The following is a 16,564-nucleotide window of genomic DNA, read 5'->3' as shown; positions in this document are numbered from 1 at the left end:
TTTGTCGAACTAGGGTGTGTTATGTTGTTTAAGTTCGTTTGGATAAAAAAAAAAAAAAAAAAAAGCAAATCAGGAAAGGTGTCTAAGACATCTCATCATGTAGTCAATATTACAGGTTATTCTTTTTGTTCTCTTACTTGTTACAGTGGAACACTGTGCCAAATGTGGTCAAAGTCAAAGTGCATTGGACTTCATTGAGAGACAATGCTAGAAAATATTAATAAAAAGCATTACAGTATAATGACTTGGTGATTATTGGTAGTGGTATAAATTAAGGTCTGCATATGGCAATATGCAGAACAATTGACTAGATCATTCTGTAAAATAGCCTGATTGCAATGTGCCAAAAAACAAAAAACGCTTCATGATGTGAACCCTATCTTAATTTGTTATCATAAGAAGCTACTGGTCACTGGCCACGTTTCGCCCAGTTTACACTTTTGGTCTTCCTGAGTGAAAAGTGTGGTATTTTGAGTGGAATTCCAATGTGAGCAGTTTCCGCATCCGTCATGGCAGTGAAGAATCGGCTCTAAGAGATAACTGTGTCAGTGAAGGTCGACTCTTGTCGGTACATTTCTCAGATTGCGTGTTGTTCTCCTTGTAAACAATGCAGAGTTGTGTGCTTAAACATTTTGGGTAAGAGCTGAATCAGATTCTATGATATGCCAGGGTTTTTTTTTTTTTTTTTTTAATAACAGATTGCACTTCCCTGGGGGTTGGTTGGTAACCAGCCTGTGCTTTGAAGCCTGTATCAGAAGTACAGATGCAGTGAATCTGCCTAATCGGGTTTTACAGGCACACTCCTCTTCTCCGGAACAGAATTTCTGTTTCATCAAATTTCTGAGCACTTCTCAAGAACTCGCTTAGAACCAAGTTTGTTCAGGTTTCTGTTGGGTAGAATATACACGAATGAAAGGTTTGAAATAGCTGGACGAGATAGAATAGGTATATTTTCAAGGAAATATAACACAGACAATATTTTTAATTCAAAGAAATGATTTTCACAAACAACACAGGGAGTGTTGTTTTCCATCTTCATACTTATGCCTGATTGATGAAAAAAATGAGAATCACATAGAAATTAAACTTTTGGACTTGCTTGATTGGTTGGTTGCTTTGTTGCCTTCAAAAGGAGATGTTATTCAAAGATTAATCCTACACACTGAAGCTACTGTTAATGATCTAGTTATGAAGACAAATTAGAACACAAATCCACAACACAACTCTGAATGGCACAATGGATATCTTTTCACCAGGTGGTCAGGATTCTGTAACAAAATTATATATACAGTAGTATGTTGAGTCAAATGCACTGGTGCCTCTTTGCTACATTCTATGAACAAAAGCATTATTCACATGGACAATATACTTACAGCATATACTAGGTGTATGTCATGGAGAGGGCAATGACCCAAGTGCACATGACACAAAGCTCCTAGCACCAATGGACATTTATTTCCACACACAAGATGCTTTCACGATAGAAAATAGTATTCCCTTGATTTTGGAGTAGCTTGCCACAAGGTGACCTCGATCCAGGTTTTCCCCATGGCTGAGGTGGGAGTGCTTCCTCTAAGCCAGGTAGATCAACAAACTCAAGGCAGGTATAAAAAAAAATAAAAAATAAAAAAATAAAAAGCAGGCAGACTGACCTAGATGGGCAAGTGAAGTGTATTTTCTTTATCATGGTTTTATTTTAGCCTTTATATAATTGCTTGGGCTGGAAACATTGAAAATAGACTCCACTATAGTACAGAGTCTTCCACAATTAAAGTAAACAAGGTGGTCTTGGAATGATATGGTTACAAAAAAACAACAACAAAAAAAATCATAGATTGATGCGAGATTGGCATTTAGAAAGAAACACGTAAATACCGAACGGACCTGAAAGCTGGCATGAAATCAGCAAAGAACAGTTTGTCAGGAAGGTGCCACATGCTTCTGGGTCTCCATTATAGCGTTTTGGGGTGACCACCTGGAGCTCAGGAGGGCCTTAAGAGAATAATGAAGCCAGAACTGCAGGAGGAGCAGGAGAAGCTGGTGAGAAGTGTGTACACCCAAAGCTGTTTGGCTATCAGCTTCAGCTGCTTGCTGAGTCTCTGAAGCTTCTGCAGACATCACGTGCTGATGTTGCTCGAGGGCACCTTCAATCCTCTGCAGGTGATTAGGTGATCAAGAACAAACTGGCTCGCCATCTACTGATCCTGGCATGCCTCGTCCCAAAACAACAACTGCGACAGCATCTACTGCCCATTTCCTCCTACGGTCCCCGGATTCTAAAAGCAAAGTCAGTTTATACCAAAACCGACGACCACAGCCAGACAACACAGCATTGAGGAGTTGGCTGACCTAAAAATGATTTGAAATATTACACAAATGACAAGTTTTGTAACAGTATAACATTAGTATATATAATAGTTGTTGATAGGCTGCTATGCAATGCATCACCAGGGTCAAGGTCAAAATGAACCACGGAACAAGTAATATTGTATAGAAAGCAATGCCTTGAATGGCTTGGTGCACACTTGAATGTCTTCAGTGCCCTTGTGCACCGGCACTCCACTTGGGTTGTCGTTTACAATTGTGGGCCGATGCAGCATATCCAGTTCATTATTGGGATCCATGATAGTTTTGTTAAGTAATTTGTATGGCACATCTACAACAGTTTGCACCAATTGGAAATCAATAAATTAAAGACATTGTGAAATACACTATGATTAATAAATAATCAGAGGTGGATAGTGACCTCAAAACCAGACCAATGCTCTTTCATATTTTTGCCATGATTTCATTAGAAATCTATTTCTGATGTATTTTGTCCTAAAATGTATATTGCTTCCCAACCATTTATATTACATAATGAGCTACATCAAAATAAAAACCAAATATCAAAATTTATAGAAACATGGTCTACGTATATAGAATTTTTTAACCTGATTCGGGTTACTTAATTCTGTCTGTTAGCGAGAGCCACCACATCGTGATAACTTCCATTGATGTTTCTGCATTTGGCAATTTATTATTATATTATTAGTATGGGATTTTTTTTTTTAATGGGCTTTAGGTGAACTTTTTTTTTTTTTTTCTTGCGGGCTTTAGGTGAACTGATGAAAACACACACGCACATGCTCACCCACATACAAATATATATATATATATATATATATATATATATATATATATATATACATATATATATATATATATATATATATTTAAAAAAAAGAGAAATTTTTTTTATTAATTTATTTGTTTTTTAAAAAAAGGAGAGCAACGATGATGTCAAATCGAATGAACAATACTGAGCTCTCCTGAAAAAAAAAAAAAAAAACTAATATACATTGTATGAATTCACTGAATAATATTTCTTCCAATGTCTGTAAAAAAATCTACAAAAACAAATTTACAGACTTTTGCAACCGGTCTAAATGGCACTACCCCCAAACCGTTTCAGCTACGTATTCATGTATGTACTGTACATTCCATGACATTCTGTGACTAATGATGCTCAGTGATGTTTAGAGACATCACATGGACAGACTGTCATACTTCACTGCACATACTGCAGTTCAATCTTAGAATGTTTAATTTACATGTTTGTTTTTAATTGGGTCCCCCTTAAAGTTTATCACCCTCTTTGTCTTGTGCCGTACTCAGTTGGCTGGCCATTGGACAAATGCGCTACTGCTAACATCTTTTCAGTACATGTTGTAGCAGACAGCTAGTTTTCTAAACATATGCACCAATTAAAAAATCCATTAATATCCATGATGTTCTGTCATAAATCGTATGCTGTATCTGGGCAGCTGGTTCAACTGTAATTATCACTGAGAAAGAAATTTTGATGAACTGTCCTTTACTTTCCTTATCCCTTCATTTCAGGTTCGAAATAATACAAGTGAAAAATAAATCACTTCCACATTAAATCTTCATTAATAACACATTTGAAAAATGTGACCTTCAATGTGTGCTGGGGTATTTTGCTTGAAGAAACAGCACTTCAGAATCTGTGGCTGTAGTGGATTGCACACTGAGGCTCGGGAGTGAAGTCCTGCCGCAAGGAGGACTTTAAGTACTGTAACTCGAAATGATGCTCTTGTGTTTCAACTACATGTGCCAGATATGACTTTCAAAGAAGCCGGGTGGGTTTGGCCCATGCAGTTCTATGAGCTACTTGTAAAATTCCACGGGTGCACTTCCATTGCCCTCAGCACTTGTAGCACGGACAACATCATCATTCCTTGAGTTAGCTGTAGCCACCCTGCACAGAGTTTAGCAAAGCGTCACTGCTGTGCAAGAAGGGGGGCAGGGAATTGTTCAGTATGGTCAAAATATTGGAGGTGTCCTTAGCATTCACCATGGGAAACATTACATTAGCTATTTTTTTATGTCATGGTCAAAATATTGGAGATGTCCTTAGCATTCACCATGGGAAACATTACATTAGCTATTTTTTATGTCATATAAAAATCTGAAATCTAACACATTTAGAAAATTGAATGGGTCTCCTATTATCTTCCAACTTCAGTGAACAGCAAATGTGTCAAATAAATGTTGATTTTTATTTTTATTTTATCCCCTCCCCCACCCCCCCCCCCCCACCCCACCCCCCAGTCAGTTCCAGGAAATCTCATTAGGTGGTAATAAGTCACATTCAATAGAGACCCTAATTCAAATTGACAATGTTGATTTATCATCATTGCAAAAGGTGGTTTACTCCAAATCGGATTGATCCATTTGTTCGGCAGTTTCTCTCCATTATGGAAGTAATTAGGTTTACCATAGCTCATATGTGAAATTAAAAGCAATAAACCTCACATTTCACTAGCAACATGTGATGGGATTTTTTTTTATTTGGTTATGAGTTCTGCCTTGCAGACTATGCTGACTGATGCGGTACAACGGGTTCTTGGGAAATCTATTTTTGCGCAATAACTAGCCCTGGCAAGAATCTGCCCTGTGGAATGATGGAAAGCGTATTACCTTTAATGCAAACGCTATTATCAACGACACGCATATAAATTATTTAGCGAATTCCAGTTTCACAAAGGCTGGTTCAAAAATAAACGTGAATAATTTATCCCAGAAAGAATGGGTTTATAAACATGAGAAGTAAGAACAATCAGCTCATCACAAATCAAATGCAGCAGACGTATAGTCAACGTTTTTTTAAATTATGTTTTTTTAAGAATTGGGGTCATATAAGACTCAGAAGCTTAATGGATGTACAGTTCTCTTTCAAAGCCAAGGGGAGTCTACACATTTTATGGATCCAAGTCTAGGTTAAAGGTCCAGCTATTATTTTTCTCAGTAGAAAGGAGATCACCTATTATGCACTGGAATCAATGAAGAACCGTGACAGTTATAATTACCATACACTTGATGGTGTTATTACGATGACACCAGCTCAAAATATAGACTCAAATCCACGTCAACACACCTTGAAATATAACCAAAGTGTCAATATCCATGTTTGTCCAACTCCGGACGCTCAATTAAGCTGTAAGCACTCTCTGCAATTAATACAGCTGCTGGAGAAGTTTCACAGCCACGCAGCAATTGTCTGCCAACAATTTCCCAATGAGCCCGCCAATGATAATAAATAATATGGCAGGAATTGTGATCGCACGGCCAGAATTTTAAATCAGAAAGAGATTTATAATACAGCAAATTTATTGGTTTTTGAACATGAATTATTCACAATTACTGTGGTTGCTTATTCAAGGTGAATAAGTGACTTCATGGCAACAATAAATTGTGTTATCCAACTGTATCATTAAAATGCACTTGTTAATACGAAATTAACACTCCATATGCCTTATTAGGAACGTATGTGTTTGCTTGTATACATATTTGTTGAGTGCCATAAAAGCCATCATCGGTTTACTAATTTTACTATATTTATATAACAACAATATCCATCCATCCATTTTCCTGACCGCTTATATCCAGTTGTGATATAACAGGGTGTCCATAAAGTCTCTTTACCATTTCAAAAATGTATTAAAAATGCAATTGATTAGATATTTTATTCAGATGTGTTCTATTGTATTCAGTGTTTATTAAAGTTTTTGATCACACTGCATTTGTGTGTTTCAGGGATCCTGTTTGTCAAAGAGGTGATGTTGAATGAACCCCTACAAAATGGCTACCCCTCAAGAGAAGGCGCAATAATGTGTCTCATGGTTTATTGAAACAAAATCGGACAGGCAGACTCAGCGAAAATACAGAACTAAGTATGGAAGAAAATCCACCATCACGTCCGTCAATTCATGCATAGCACAAGAAATTTATGGAGACAGGGACAGTGTTAGATAAAGGAAGGAGTGGGCGACCTTTGACCTTTGACAAACAGGATCCCTGAAACACACAAATGCAGTGTGATAAAAAAAACTTTAATAAACGCTGAATACAATAGAACAAATCTAAATAAAATATCGAATCAATTGCATTTTTAATACATTTTTGAAATGGTAAAGAGACTTTATGGACACCCTGTACTACTAAAACTTGTTGTGAACACTAAAAATGCTACATCAGAAAAAATATCTGCCTCAAATAAAAACTTTATAGAAACATGGTCTACGTATATAGAATTTTTTAACCTAATTCTGGTTACTTAATTCTGTCTGTTAGCGAGAGCCACCACATCGTGATAACTTACATTGATGTTTCTGCATTTGGCAATTTATTATTATATTATATTATTAGTATGGGATTTTTTTTTAATGGGCTTTAGGTGAATTGATGAATACACACACGCACGCACATGCACATGCTCAACCACATACAAAAAAAAAAAAAATAATATATATATATATATATATATATATATATATATAAAAAAAGAGAAAGAAAAAAATATATATATTTTTTTTTTTTTTAAAGGAGAGCAAAGATGATGTCAAATCGAATGAATAATACTGAGCTCTCCTGAAAAAAAAGAAGAAAAATAAAAAAAATAAAAAATAAAAAAATAAAAAAATAAATAAAAATGCTACATCATGGACAATTTCCTTTGATGTTCTCAGTCAAGAAGAGTTGCGTCAACTGAGTTACATCAAAAACAACCCCATGGCCATTTATTAGCATATGTACAAAAGCATAAGGATTAAATAAATTAAAGAAGTAAAATTTGATTTCCAGATTTGTTTGAGCTACTCAGATTTTTACTCATAATTAATAACACACTGAATACATGCACATATCCACAAAAAATTGCAAAGTAGCCAGCCTGCCAGCATGGCGGCACTTTTGTAGTTAATTGTGATATTGGGCGTCCCACAGTGTGGTTGCATCATCATATGGGACATTTTTGACATTTGTTTTTGTTTTAGTGGTAGGCTATGCGAGTACTGAAAGGTTGATGTCTTGCTAGCAGACTTTAAGTATCACCGTCAAGGCAGTCCTCTTTATGAAGCATGGAGAGTGACCACCAATAAACCACAGACCTTCATCTACAGACACATCCTGAACATCAGATGGGCTGACAGGATAACCAACCACTATCTTTCGGAGAGAACGGACCACAATCCTATCAGCCCGTATGTGATGAAGAGAAAGTAGGAGGATGGATTGTACACATTTCACAAAAAGTAATGGACAACATTACAAGGCGGGCACTGGATCGGTCTCTACAGGGGAAGAGGAAAGTAAGGAGGCCAAGACAGAAGATCAGTCAAGAGTGAAGCCAAGAGAACTGGACAAAAATGAGCACCGGCTGAAGAAAACTAAGAAGAGGAATTTGTTGGAGGCGTGTGGTTGTTGTGCTATAACCCACTTAGGAGTCGAAAGGAACAAGAGCAAGTTGGTGACAAATATCTATTACCGCAAATCCTTCAATATTATGTACAAGTAAAAAGGAAAATATTTGCATAGTTTGTGGAAATAATGTTTCTACCGCCAATGCGCTGTGTGGGCAAATTATTTGTTGCTCTTCAAGCAGGGCACGCAAGCTCTGGATCAGAGTTTGTATTATCCCTCTGAAATGTGTTGCAGTTATTTTTCCTTGTTAAAGCATTAATTACCAGCTAAAGTAATTAAAGGCTGTCACACGTTATACAATAATGGACTCAGCAATGTTCATTAACAGAGGTACTGGCACAATGACTAGCAGTGATTATTCCAGGTATGGCATGTCCTCGACATACTGAAACAATTATTGCAAATTGCCATCCGTTCTGTTATCATTTGTTGTTTTTCTGCCCTTGGGTGAATTGAAAATGTATGCAGCGGAAACAAGCTTCTCCATCATTGACTCCACCTGCTGACCTTGCAGCCAAACAGCTGGTATTAACCTTTCACTAGGAATGCTACATTTGATTATTTCTAACTACAAGTAAGGTCTTCATCCCTCCCTGGCAGTCTCGGGGCCCATTGGGAAAAAAAATATATACTGATACCTGGATCAGAAGAATAAAAGTAGACTGTACTAGTTAGACTGTACAAAGCGTCACAGGCTGCATTCTTATTATCCCGGATAAGCTCCCACTTGTCACAGGCCGAATTAAAAAAATAAAAAATAAAGTGGAAAAAAATCAGGGGATGCAGACAACAACATAGGCTAATTAACTAATTTCTTGTAAATGATAAGTAATTTTAAACTAAAATGAGTATGGGATGTGAGCGTGTAAATATGTGAAGTGTGTGCAAAGCGCACAAATGAATGTACTGCAAGTGTATTGCAGCTGTCAAAATCAATTGATTAATCAACAAGTAATCGATTATCAAATCAATCGACAGCTATTTGAATAATCGAGTAATCGTTTGGAGCCTTTTTTTTTTTAATCGTCCAAATCCTCCGATTTCAGCAAATCGACAGTCATTTTTCACTGATTTCTGTAGTCCTTCATGAAAGAAGACTGAGTATTTAATCAAAATAAGACATTTGCAAACATCAGTTTTTACTTTGGAAAACAATGACTAAACCGATAACATAGTACATCAAGCCCCCCTTTTTTAAATCACTATACAAAAACGAAGTATGAAAAAAAAACACCATAATAAACAGTAATGAGGGAAAACATGTTTTTTTTTATACACTGCAATGCAAAATTAAAATAAATCTGATTGGTCAATTAACTCATTCACTGCCATTGACGGCTATAGACGTCAAAAATTCATTTGAACTATTTCTATTGGTTTAACATTTTTCCCACTTTTGTTAACAAGAGTATGAAAACCTAGATTTTTTTTATTGTATTAGAACAGATATAAAATTTGTGATTAATCGTGAGTTAACTAGGGAAGTCATGCGGTTAATTACGATTACAAATTGTAATCTCCTGATGCATGATGAATTTTTTTTAACTCTTTGACTGCCAAAAACGTTAAATAATGTTTAGTAAAATCCTATGGAGGAGTGCCAAAGACGTTAAAAGACGTTTTTTTCCAAAACAGAGGTGAAACTAACCATATTCTATTGTTGATTACTGAAAAACGGAATAAGGTAGAAACAAACTTTTTTTTCTGATGAAAGATGAGAGTCCAATCTTTCATTTGGTAGTATGTGTGTTTCCATAGTCCAAACACATACTTTTCTGTGGACCTTGAAAGATCAGTCAAAAATGCTTAAATCGGCTGGCACCCACAGCATCCCTTTTCTGAAAACGTCTGGCAGTCAAAGAGATAATGGATAGAATAAGCGATAGCTTGATCAATTCAAAAAATATTTGATAGTGACAGCACTAGAACGTATGTGCAATAATGTGTGAATGAGACAAGCAAACAATACAAAAAAGTAGATAGACAATGATTAGTGAGGGGCACACCTATTTAGTGAGTAAGTGAGTACGCTGCCACTTTACATTGAATGCAACGAAGCGATAAAAGAAACAAACTGTTAGCAAGAAAAAAATTTTTTTCAAAATGGTAATTGTGGCTTCTGCTCATTATGTGATACCTGGAAAACAAGACCAGATTCGTTTTGCAATATTTCTCGGATTCTATTCCTTTGCTTTGAACAAAAGCACAGCTCAGGCTATTATGATATTAGGTTAATGTATTCTCTTTCATGATTGTGAGCCAGGGAGTGGCTTGATCAAATGCTGATTGTTGGGGGAGACCCGTTATTTGTGGTATAAAATACTGGTGCTGCAACATCATTGTGCTACTTTTCTCAGCTTTGGGTTTCAGGGTAAGTAATTAAAACAAGTGGGTCAACTGAGTATCGAACTTTTTACTCGCAGACAGCACTTCATTGGTATGATACAATGTTCGCTCGTTCCTGTGGATGTGCTGCGTGAAAAGGCTTTTTGTTTCATGATTGGAGGAGCGAAATAAATACGTTGTGGGAACGCTCCAGTTGTCCCGCAAAAAGAAATGCTAAAAGACAAGTGGGTCGTTTTGCAATCAGATGGTTAGAATAAAAAAATAAAAAAACGTATTTATATCCACAAAGTTGAACAAGTTGAGGAGGAAAACGGATTATTGTTATCGTGAGGATCTGTTTTAAATGCCTGACTAATCGAAGTCACTCATTAATGAAGAACTTGTTAGGGTGAGCCATTGGGACTATAAGACATCCCGTTTTTTTTTTTTTATTAACCTATTATGCTGTTGTTTTTGTTAAATGATGATGGAATGTATATCGAGGGAAACACTGCACTTTTCATGCCCAATATTGTCATGCCTAGATTCGATTGATTATTTATTTATTTTTGGACCGTTCTTATCTTTGCAACAGGTGTCCTGTTATTTCAAAGTGATTAATGAACACAGACACAAATACTGACTGATAGCCGAGTATCAGTGTTGACAAAAAAGACATATAGAGACAGAAAGCTTCAAAATAATGGCGCGTCCCGAAGGTGCTAAGATGCTTCTTTTCTCTTTTACAAACAAACAAACAAACAAACAAACAAACAAGCACTTACTGTACATCTCTTCTCAGCTTCCTGTCTCACACTCTTGTTTCCTAGGCAACCATGTCAGATGAATCGAGAGGGCAGCGGACAACCTCCAGGGAGCCAAGCCTCTATCATTCGAAGTTTGTCTCACTCTACATCATGTGACAACTGTTCCCATGGCAACCAGGTAGGAGGGCAGTTGGGTATCAGTACGATCAAGGGAAAATATAAAGCCTTTGTAGAACTGTTGAGAGAATACAAATATTCAATTGACAAAAAAAAAAAAAAAAAGATTAAAAAGCTCATGTCTCTTCATTCATAAATTAGATAATGTAGCAGCACTTTGATGAAGAAGAAAATAGCAAGAAAAACACACTGTCATTTCCTGGTTACATTTGTAGAGACTTTCCAAACTTGGTAAATATGAGCTAATTAAAGCTTGAAGGTGGAAAAGGACAACATCATTTTAAAACCGAGCGGGTGTTTTCTTGTCCACTTGCAAGAGCATTAATCACCAGTAGCAGCAGAGTCACAAAACCGATTTAATTTTGGGAGCAGGTGGCCTTAAAGCCTTAAAGGTCTTTTGCTCTATGATAAGCATTTGGCCTTTATAAGCCTTTGAGCACCCACAAACAAAAAAAAACACCCCGAACCTCTGGGCTGAACTAAATGGTTGACTTTTCCCAGCCTTTTAGTCTGCACAAAGCTTTTGGAAGGCATCCATCAGATAAGAGATACCCATGGGTGTCCTTTTGATTAAATATGTGACAGCAAACAAATTGGCATTTGACACATCACATAAGAGGACAGTGTTTTTTTGTTTAAATGTAGAGGTGTGCACGAATAGGTGGTAATGCAATCATTCACACAATTAACTCATTCACTGCCATTGACGGCTATAGACGTCAAAAATGCATTTGAACTATTTCTATTAGTTTACCAATTTTTCCACTTTTGTTAACAAAGAGCATGAAAACCGAGATTTTTTTTTATTGTACAATTGTAAGTCTAAATTTAAAAAGTTTACATTTTTGATGGTAATTAACTGCATGACGTCAATAGTTAACTCACGATTAATCACAAATGTTATATCTGTTGTAAATTTACCAAAAGCAAAATCTAGGTTTTCATACTCTTGTTAACAAAAGTGGGGAAAAAATGTTAAACTAATAGAAATAGTTCAAATTAATTTTTGTCGTCAATGGCAGGGAATGAGTTAATAAGCAAACTTGCGTACTCGGATCAAATGGTAAGGGCCACACAGCAGACAGACTGAGGTCGGAATTAATATGTAATATGAACACTTACCCAAAATCGGCAATTGAGCATTAAGATCTGCAGTGTGAACGTAACCTATATATAACCTCTCAATTTATTATTTTTGGTCAAATTGTATTAATAATCACTTCCGTTTGAGTCAATTCAGCTAAAATGTTAACATTGCAGTCCAAAGACACAGACCCATCTTACAACAAAAAGCAGAAGGAAAACAAAAAATGCTGAATGTAAAAGACCAAACATGACATGATCGACCATAAATCCCAGTGAGTTCAATACACAGACTAAAAAGTAAACATGGTGGTTTCAGTCTCCCAATAACTGATATCTTGTCCAGAGAAATGTCAACAAGAAAGACATTGACCTCTCAATACCCATACAGTTGCAGATCTCTCTGCCGATACCGCTCCTCATCCTCATCAAGACAAACTGCTTATTCTCAGTACCGCCTTGTTTTACCCGCGGAAGAAAATGGCCACTAGATGCCAGGGACTTAAGTGTGACCTTTTCATGATTCTTGGAAGGTTGACATGCTCATTTGTTCTCACCAGGGTTATATTAGTTTTCAATTTTCATCATACTTTTTATTGTGTTTTGACTTTTGTTTTTTTAATTCAGTATTTCAGTTAGATTTAATTAATTGTTAAAGCGTGTGTGTGTCCGTGTGTGTTTAATGTATAAGTACAAAGTTTAGATCAGTACATCTGAGTGTTATTATGACCACCTACTCAGTGGTAACTCGTACAATAAAATCATCCATCCATCCATCCTCTGTAGCGCCCATCGTCCCTAGGGTTGCGGTTTGGTGACACCTGCAATCTTGGCATTTGCCTTTGTGGGAGCTCATTGGCCTTCAATATATAAATAGTAGGGGTGTTCCCCCCCCAAAAAAATCGATTCTCATTTAGTACGATTCAGAATCGATTTTAAATGTCCCAAAATCAATTTTATTTGAATTATTTTATACTGTCTTGCCTTTGTCTGTGTGTGCCTTTATTTGGAGCGCTGTTCATGTTGTACCCGATTTGGCCATTGAGGGGCAGTGTGGTTCGACGTGGTCTAATACACTGTTAAGTTGTAGCCACATAAGAGAGTAGAGGGAAAAAGTCACAATGAAGTTATTGCAATAAAAGTTGCTTTTTAGCAGTGTTCTTTTGAGTGATAAAAGTGTAGCGCGCTAATTAGCATTAGTGAGATCTGGAGTAGATCATTACAATTCCTTGCATATCTATAGATTGAAGCAAAAATGGTGAATCAAATCATTTTGAACCAAAAATCATTCTTAAGCGAAAATCGATTCTGAATCGAATCGCACATGCAAAAATCGGAATCGAATCGTGAGACATTCAAAGATTCCCACCCCTAATAAATAGTACAATATGATGACTCCAGAAGTTGGGTAATGACCAAAGTTTTAAACTGCAAGCTTTGTGTCACAATAGGCTTTTCCGCAGTAATGAATTTGAAACAAAGATTGAAAAGCATATGTGATTTTCTGTATTGTTCCTTTTCCTTTGACTTTTTTTTTTTTTTTTTTTGCTTTTTGCAGCGTTTTTTCTAAAAGGGCATCATAGAGAAGACAGAAATAATGAATATCCGCAGGAGGTATCACAATGTGATATTTGTTAGCATCACTGCTCCACAGTTAGGAGATGCAAATTTTCATTGGCACATCTCAGTTCTTTGATTAATTTAGGTCTATTAATTTCCCCTGCGGTGTGCACGTTGTTGTGAATGGTTGTTTGTACCCCACCTCTCGGCTAAAGTCAGCGGGCATAGGCACCAGCTCGCCCACAACCTTAATGACAATGAATTAGTATATAAAATGCTATGATGGATGAATGGATGAAATCCGGCATAGTCAGACTCACAATCCCAGCAGAAAAGACTAGCATATTAACAAAAAAATGTTTTCCAATGGCACTAAATGTTTTAGTGCCTTGTTTGTTTGGCTTTGATTGCTAATAGCCAAGTGGCTGAATCTTCCTGCCAGTGAGTGACATGAGGCCCATTTGTGTGTAATGATCAACAGGGATGAGAACTGAGGAAAGATTGATGAACATTGTTAGGTTAGCTTCTCACAGCTAGCCTGTGACTTGTCAACAAAAGGTGTTACAGGAGATGTTTCTGACAACATTGGGACTTTAAATAGTATAAACTAACTGTTGGTTGGAACTAGAACAGAAGGATTGTAATAACCTCAGACTTCGAGATTTACTCTTTATTACAACATCGATTAAGCGTCATAATTGTTTTAAAAACCCAATGATTTCCACCACCGTGACTGCCTGGTAGAAGGCACTAGAATTGTCAAAAGCCCAAGTGGAGCCCTGTGGACTTTCTCCCCTATGGCATAACCCCGACTTTCAACTTAACAACCAACCGTTTCATTTAGCTGTGTGGGAGCAGAAAGGAATTACACATCTCCACCATCTCTTCTCAGATAATATGTTTATATCATATACATCCTTGCTCCAAAAATACAATATAAAAAACGGAAATTTTTTACATTATCTACAAGTTAAAAATATGATAAAGAAAAAAATTCCAACACTTCGGGGTGTACGCTCCAACCGCCTGTTTTAGCTAAAGATATTAACAAGCTTTCTCCGACAACAACAAAAAAACTTTCAAAAATATATAAGTTACTTTCATATACTGATAAAATGTCTTTACCCATCTCGAAATGGGAGACACACTTGTCTATAGCACCGGAACCTGACTTTTGGATTCAAGTTTGTGAAAACGCATTTAAAATGACGAAACACACAAATTTACAACTTATCCAATATAAAGTTATTCACAGAACATACATTACTCAATATATAATGAAGAAAATGGGACTCTCAGACTCCGACATTTGTCTCCAATGCTTACAAAACACTACAGACACTCATGTTCATGCTTTATGGTTATGTACTCCGGTTATGTATTTCTGGACTAAAGTCTTAGAAAAACTTTCCGCTATTTTGGACTGTAGGATACCTTTATCTCCAAACTTGTGTTTGCTAGGTGACCTAACAACAACTGACTTACCACATAATCAATTTCAATCTACACTTGTAGCCCTTACTATCGCTAAAAAAACAATTCTTGTTAACTGGAAAAATAAACAAACTCTGAATATCGACCAATGGTCTAACCTCCTCATAAATCACATTTTAATGGAAAAAATATCTGCCTCAAATAAAAACCAAATATCAAAATTTATAGAAACATGGTCTACGTATATAGAATTTTTTAACCTAATTCTGGTTACTTAATTCTGTCTGTTAGCGAGAGCCACCATCGTGATAACTTACATTGATGTTTCTGCATTTGGCAATTTATTATTATATTATATTATTAGTATGGGACTTTTTTTTAATGGGCTTTAGGTGAACTGATGAATACACACGCTCGCACGCACGCACGCACACGCACATAAAAAAAAAATATATATATATATATATATGTGTGTGTATATATATATATATATGTGTGTGTATATGTATATATATGTATATATATTTAAAAAAAAACATTTATTAAATTTTTTTAATTTATTTGTTTTTTAAAAAAAAGGAGAGCAATGATGATGTCAAATCGAATGAACAATACTGAGCTCTCCTGGGAAAAAAAAATATATATATATATAAAAAAATAGTATAAACCTCAATGGGAAATTCAGTTTTGAAAGTTGGAACTTAGAACACAGGCACAGAAAGGAATGTGGTCAAAGTTTGAGGAATGACTGGAATTAATAAGACCTCTAGATATGTTTGTTAGCGGCAATGTTAGGTGATTCACATTTATTGCAATCAGCTGCATGCAGGACAGGAGGAAAGATAGCTTTCATTAATAGACAGTGTGTTCTCCAAATAATTGAAAAAAAAAAAAAAAACTGAAAAAGCTGCTACAAACCAACAACCTCCCCAAAAAGGATACTCGGTCTGGTTAAATGTTTCATCGGGCCAAAAACAAAACAGTATGAGATATTGAGGACGTTGAAGTGGAACAATAGGGGAATTTGACTCAACATGGCTTTCGACCTAACAATAGAGGCTGATGAGCTGAATCAATGACTAATTAAAAATGCAGGATCATCAGGGGAGAAAAAGAATATTTGAGAAGAATGAACCAGTGAGCGTGAATAATCATGACGGTCATGTGAAACAAAACAAGGGATACCTGCCTCTGTAACTCCTGTTGATTATTATTTTTGAGCTAATTAATTTGTTTTTGCAATCTGGCTTCATAACACTATGTATTGTACATGTTTTAATTGTGACGTATCCCTTGACCTAATTGTTGAAGATGAAGTGTCTTAACAGTTTCATGCGTTTTACACAGTTCTCAAATGTCGTCACGATTTATCTGTGGCATGATTTTGCCTTAGTGCCTAAATGACAAAGAATTACAGCAACAGCCAAATTGATCTATCTAGTCTTGCTCCCCGT

At 36.1% G+C, this 16,564-nt stretch overlaps 1 protein-coding gene and 1 long non-coding RNA gene across 6 annotated transcripts in view; one reads left to right on the top strand and one right to left on the bottom strand.

The window, feature by feature from the left end:
• The window catches only part of pcdh1a (protocadherin 1a), a 167,935-nt gene that overhangs the window by 127,796 nt on the left and 23,575 nt on the right, over positions 1–16,564 (bottom strand). For 4 of the 5 annotated variants that reach the window (XM_077546083.1, XM_077546088.1, XM_077546084.1 and 1 more), the window contains one exon: positions 10,875–11,091. The exons of the other annotated variant lie outside the window; for it this stretch is intronic. The gene's annotated coding sequence lies outside the window, so the exon portion shown is untranslated. The remainder of the gene's footprint in view (positions 1–10,874; positions 11,092–16,564) is intronic. 5 annotated transcript variants of the gene reach the window in all.
• LOC144035954 (uncharacterized) overlaps positions 10,013–16,564 on the top strand; it is a 34,727-nt gene continuing 28,175 nt past the window's right edge. Inside the window, exons 1-2 of the long non-coding RNA XR_013288544.1 lie at positions 10,013–10,135; positions 10,920–11,034. This is a non-coding gene — a long non-coding RNA (uncharacterized LOC144035954). The remainder of the gene's footprint in view (positions 10,136–10,919; positions 11,035–16,564) is intronic.

This window comes from Vanacampus margaritifer, chromosome 16 (assembly GCF_051991255.1).
Source record: "Vanacampus margaritifer isolate UIUO_Vmar chromosome 16, RoL_Vmar_1.0, whole genome shotgun sequence".
Classification (NCBI taxonomy): domain Eukaryota; kingdom Metazoa; phylum Chordata; class Actinopteri; order Syngnathiformes; family Syngnathidae; genus Vanacampus; species Vanacampus margaritifer.
This window is presented reverse-complemented; position numbering and strand designations above follow the sequence as displayed.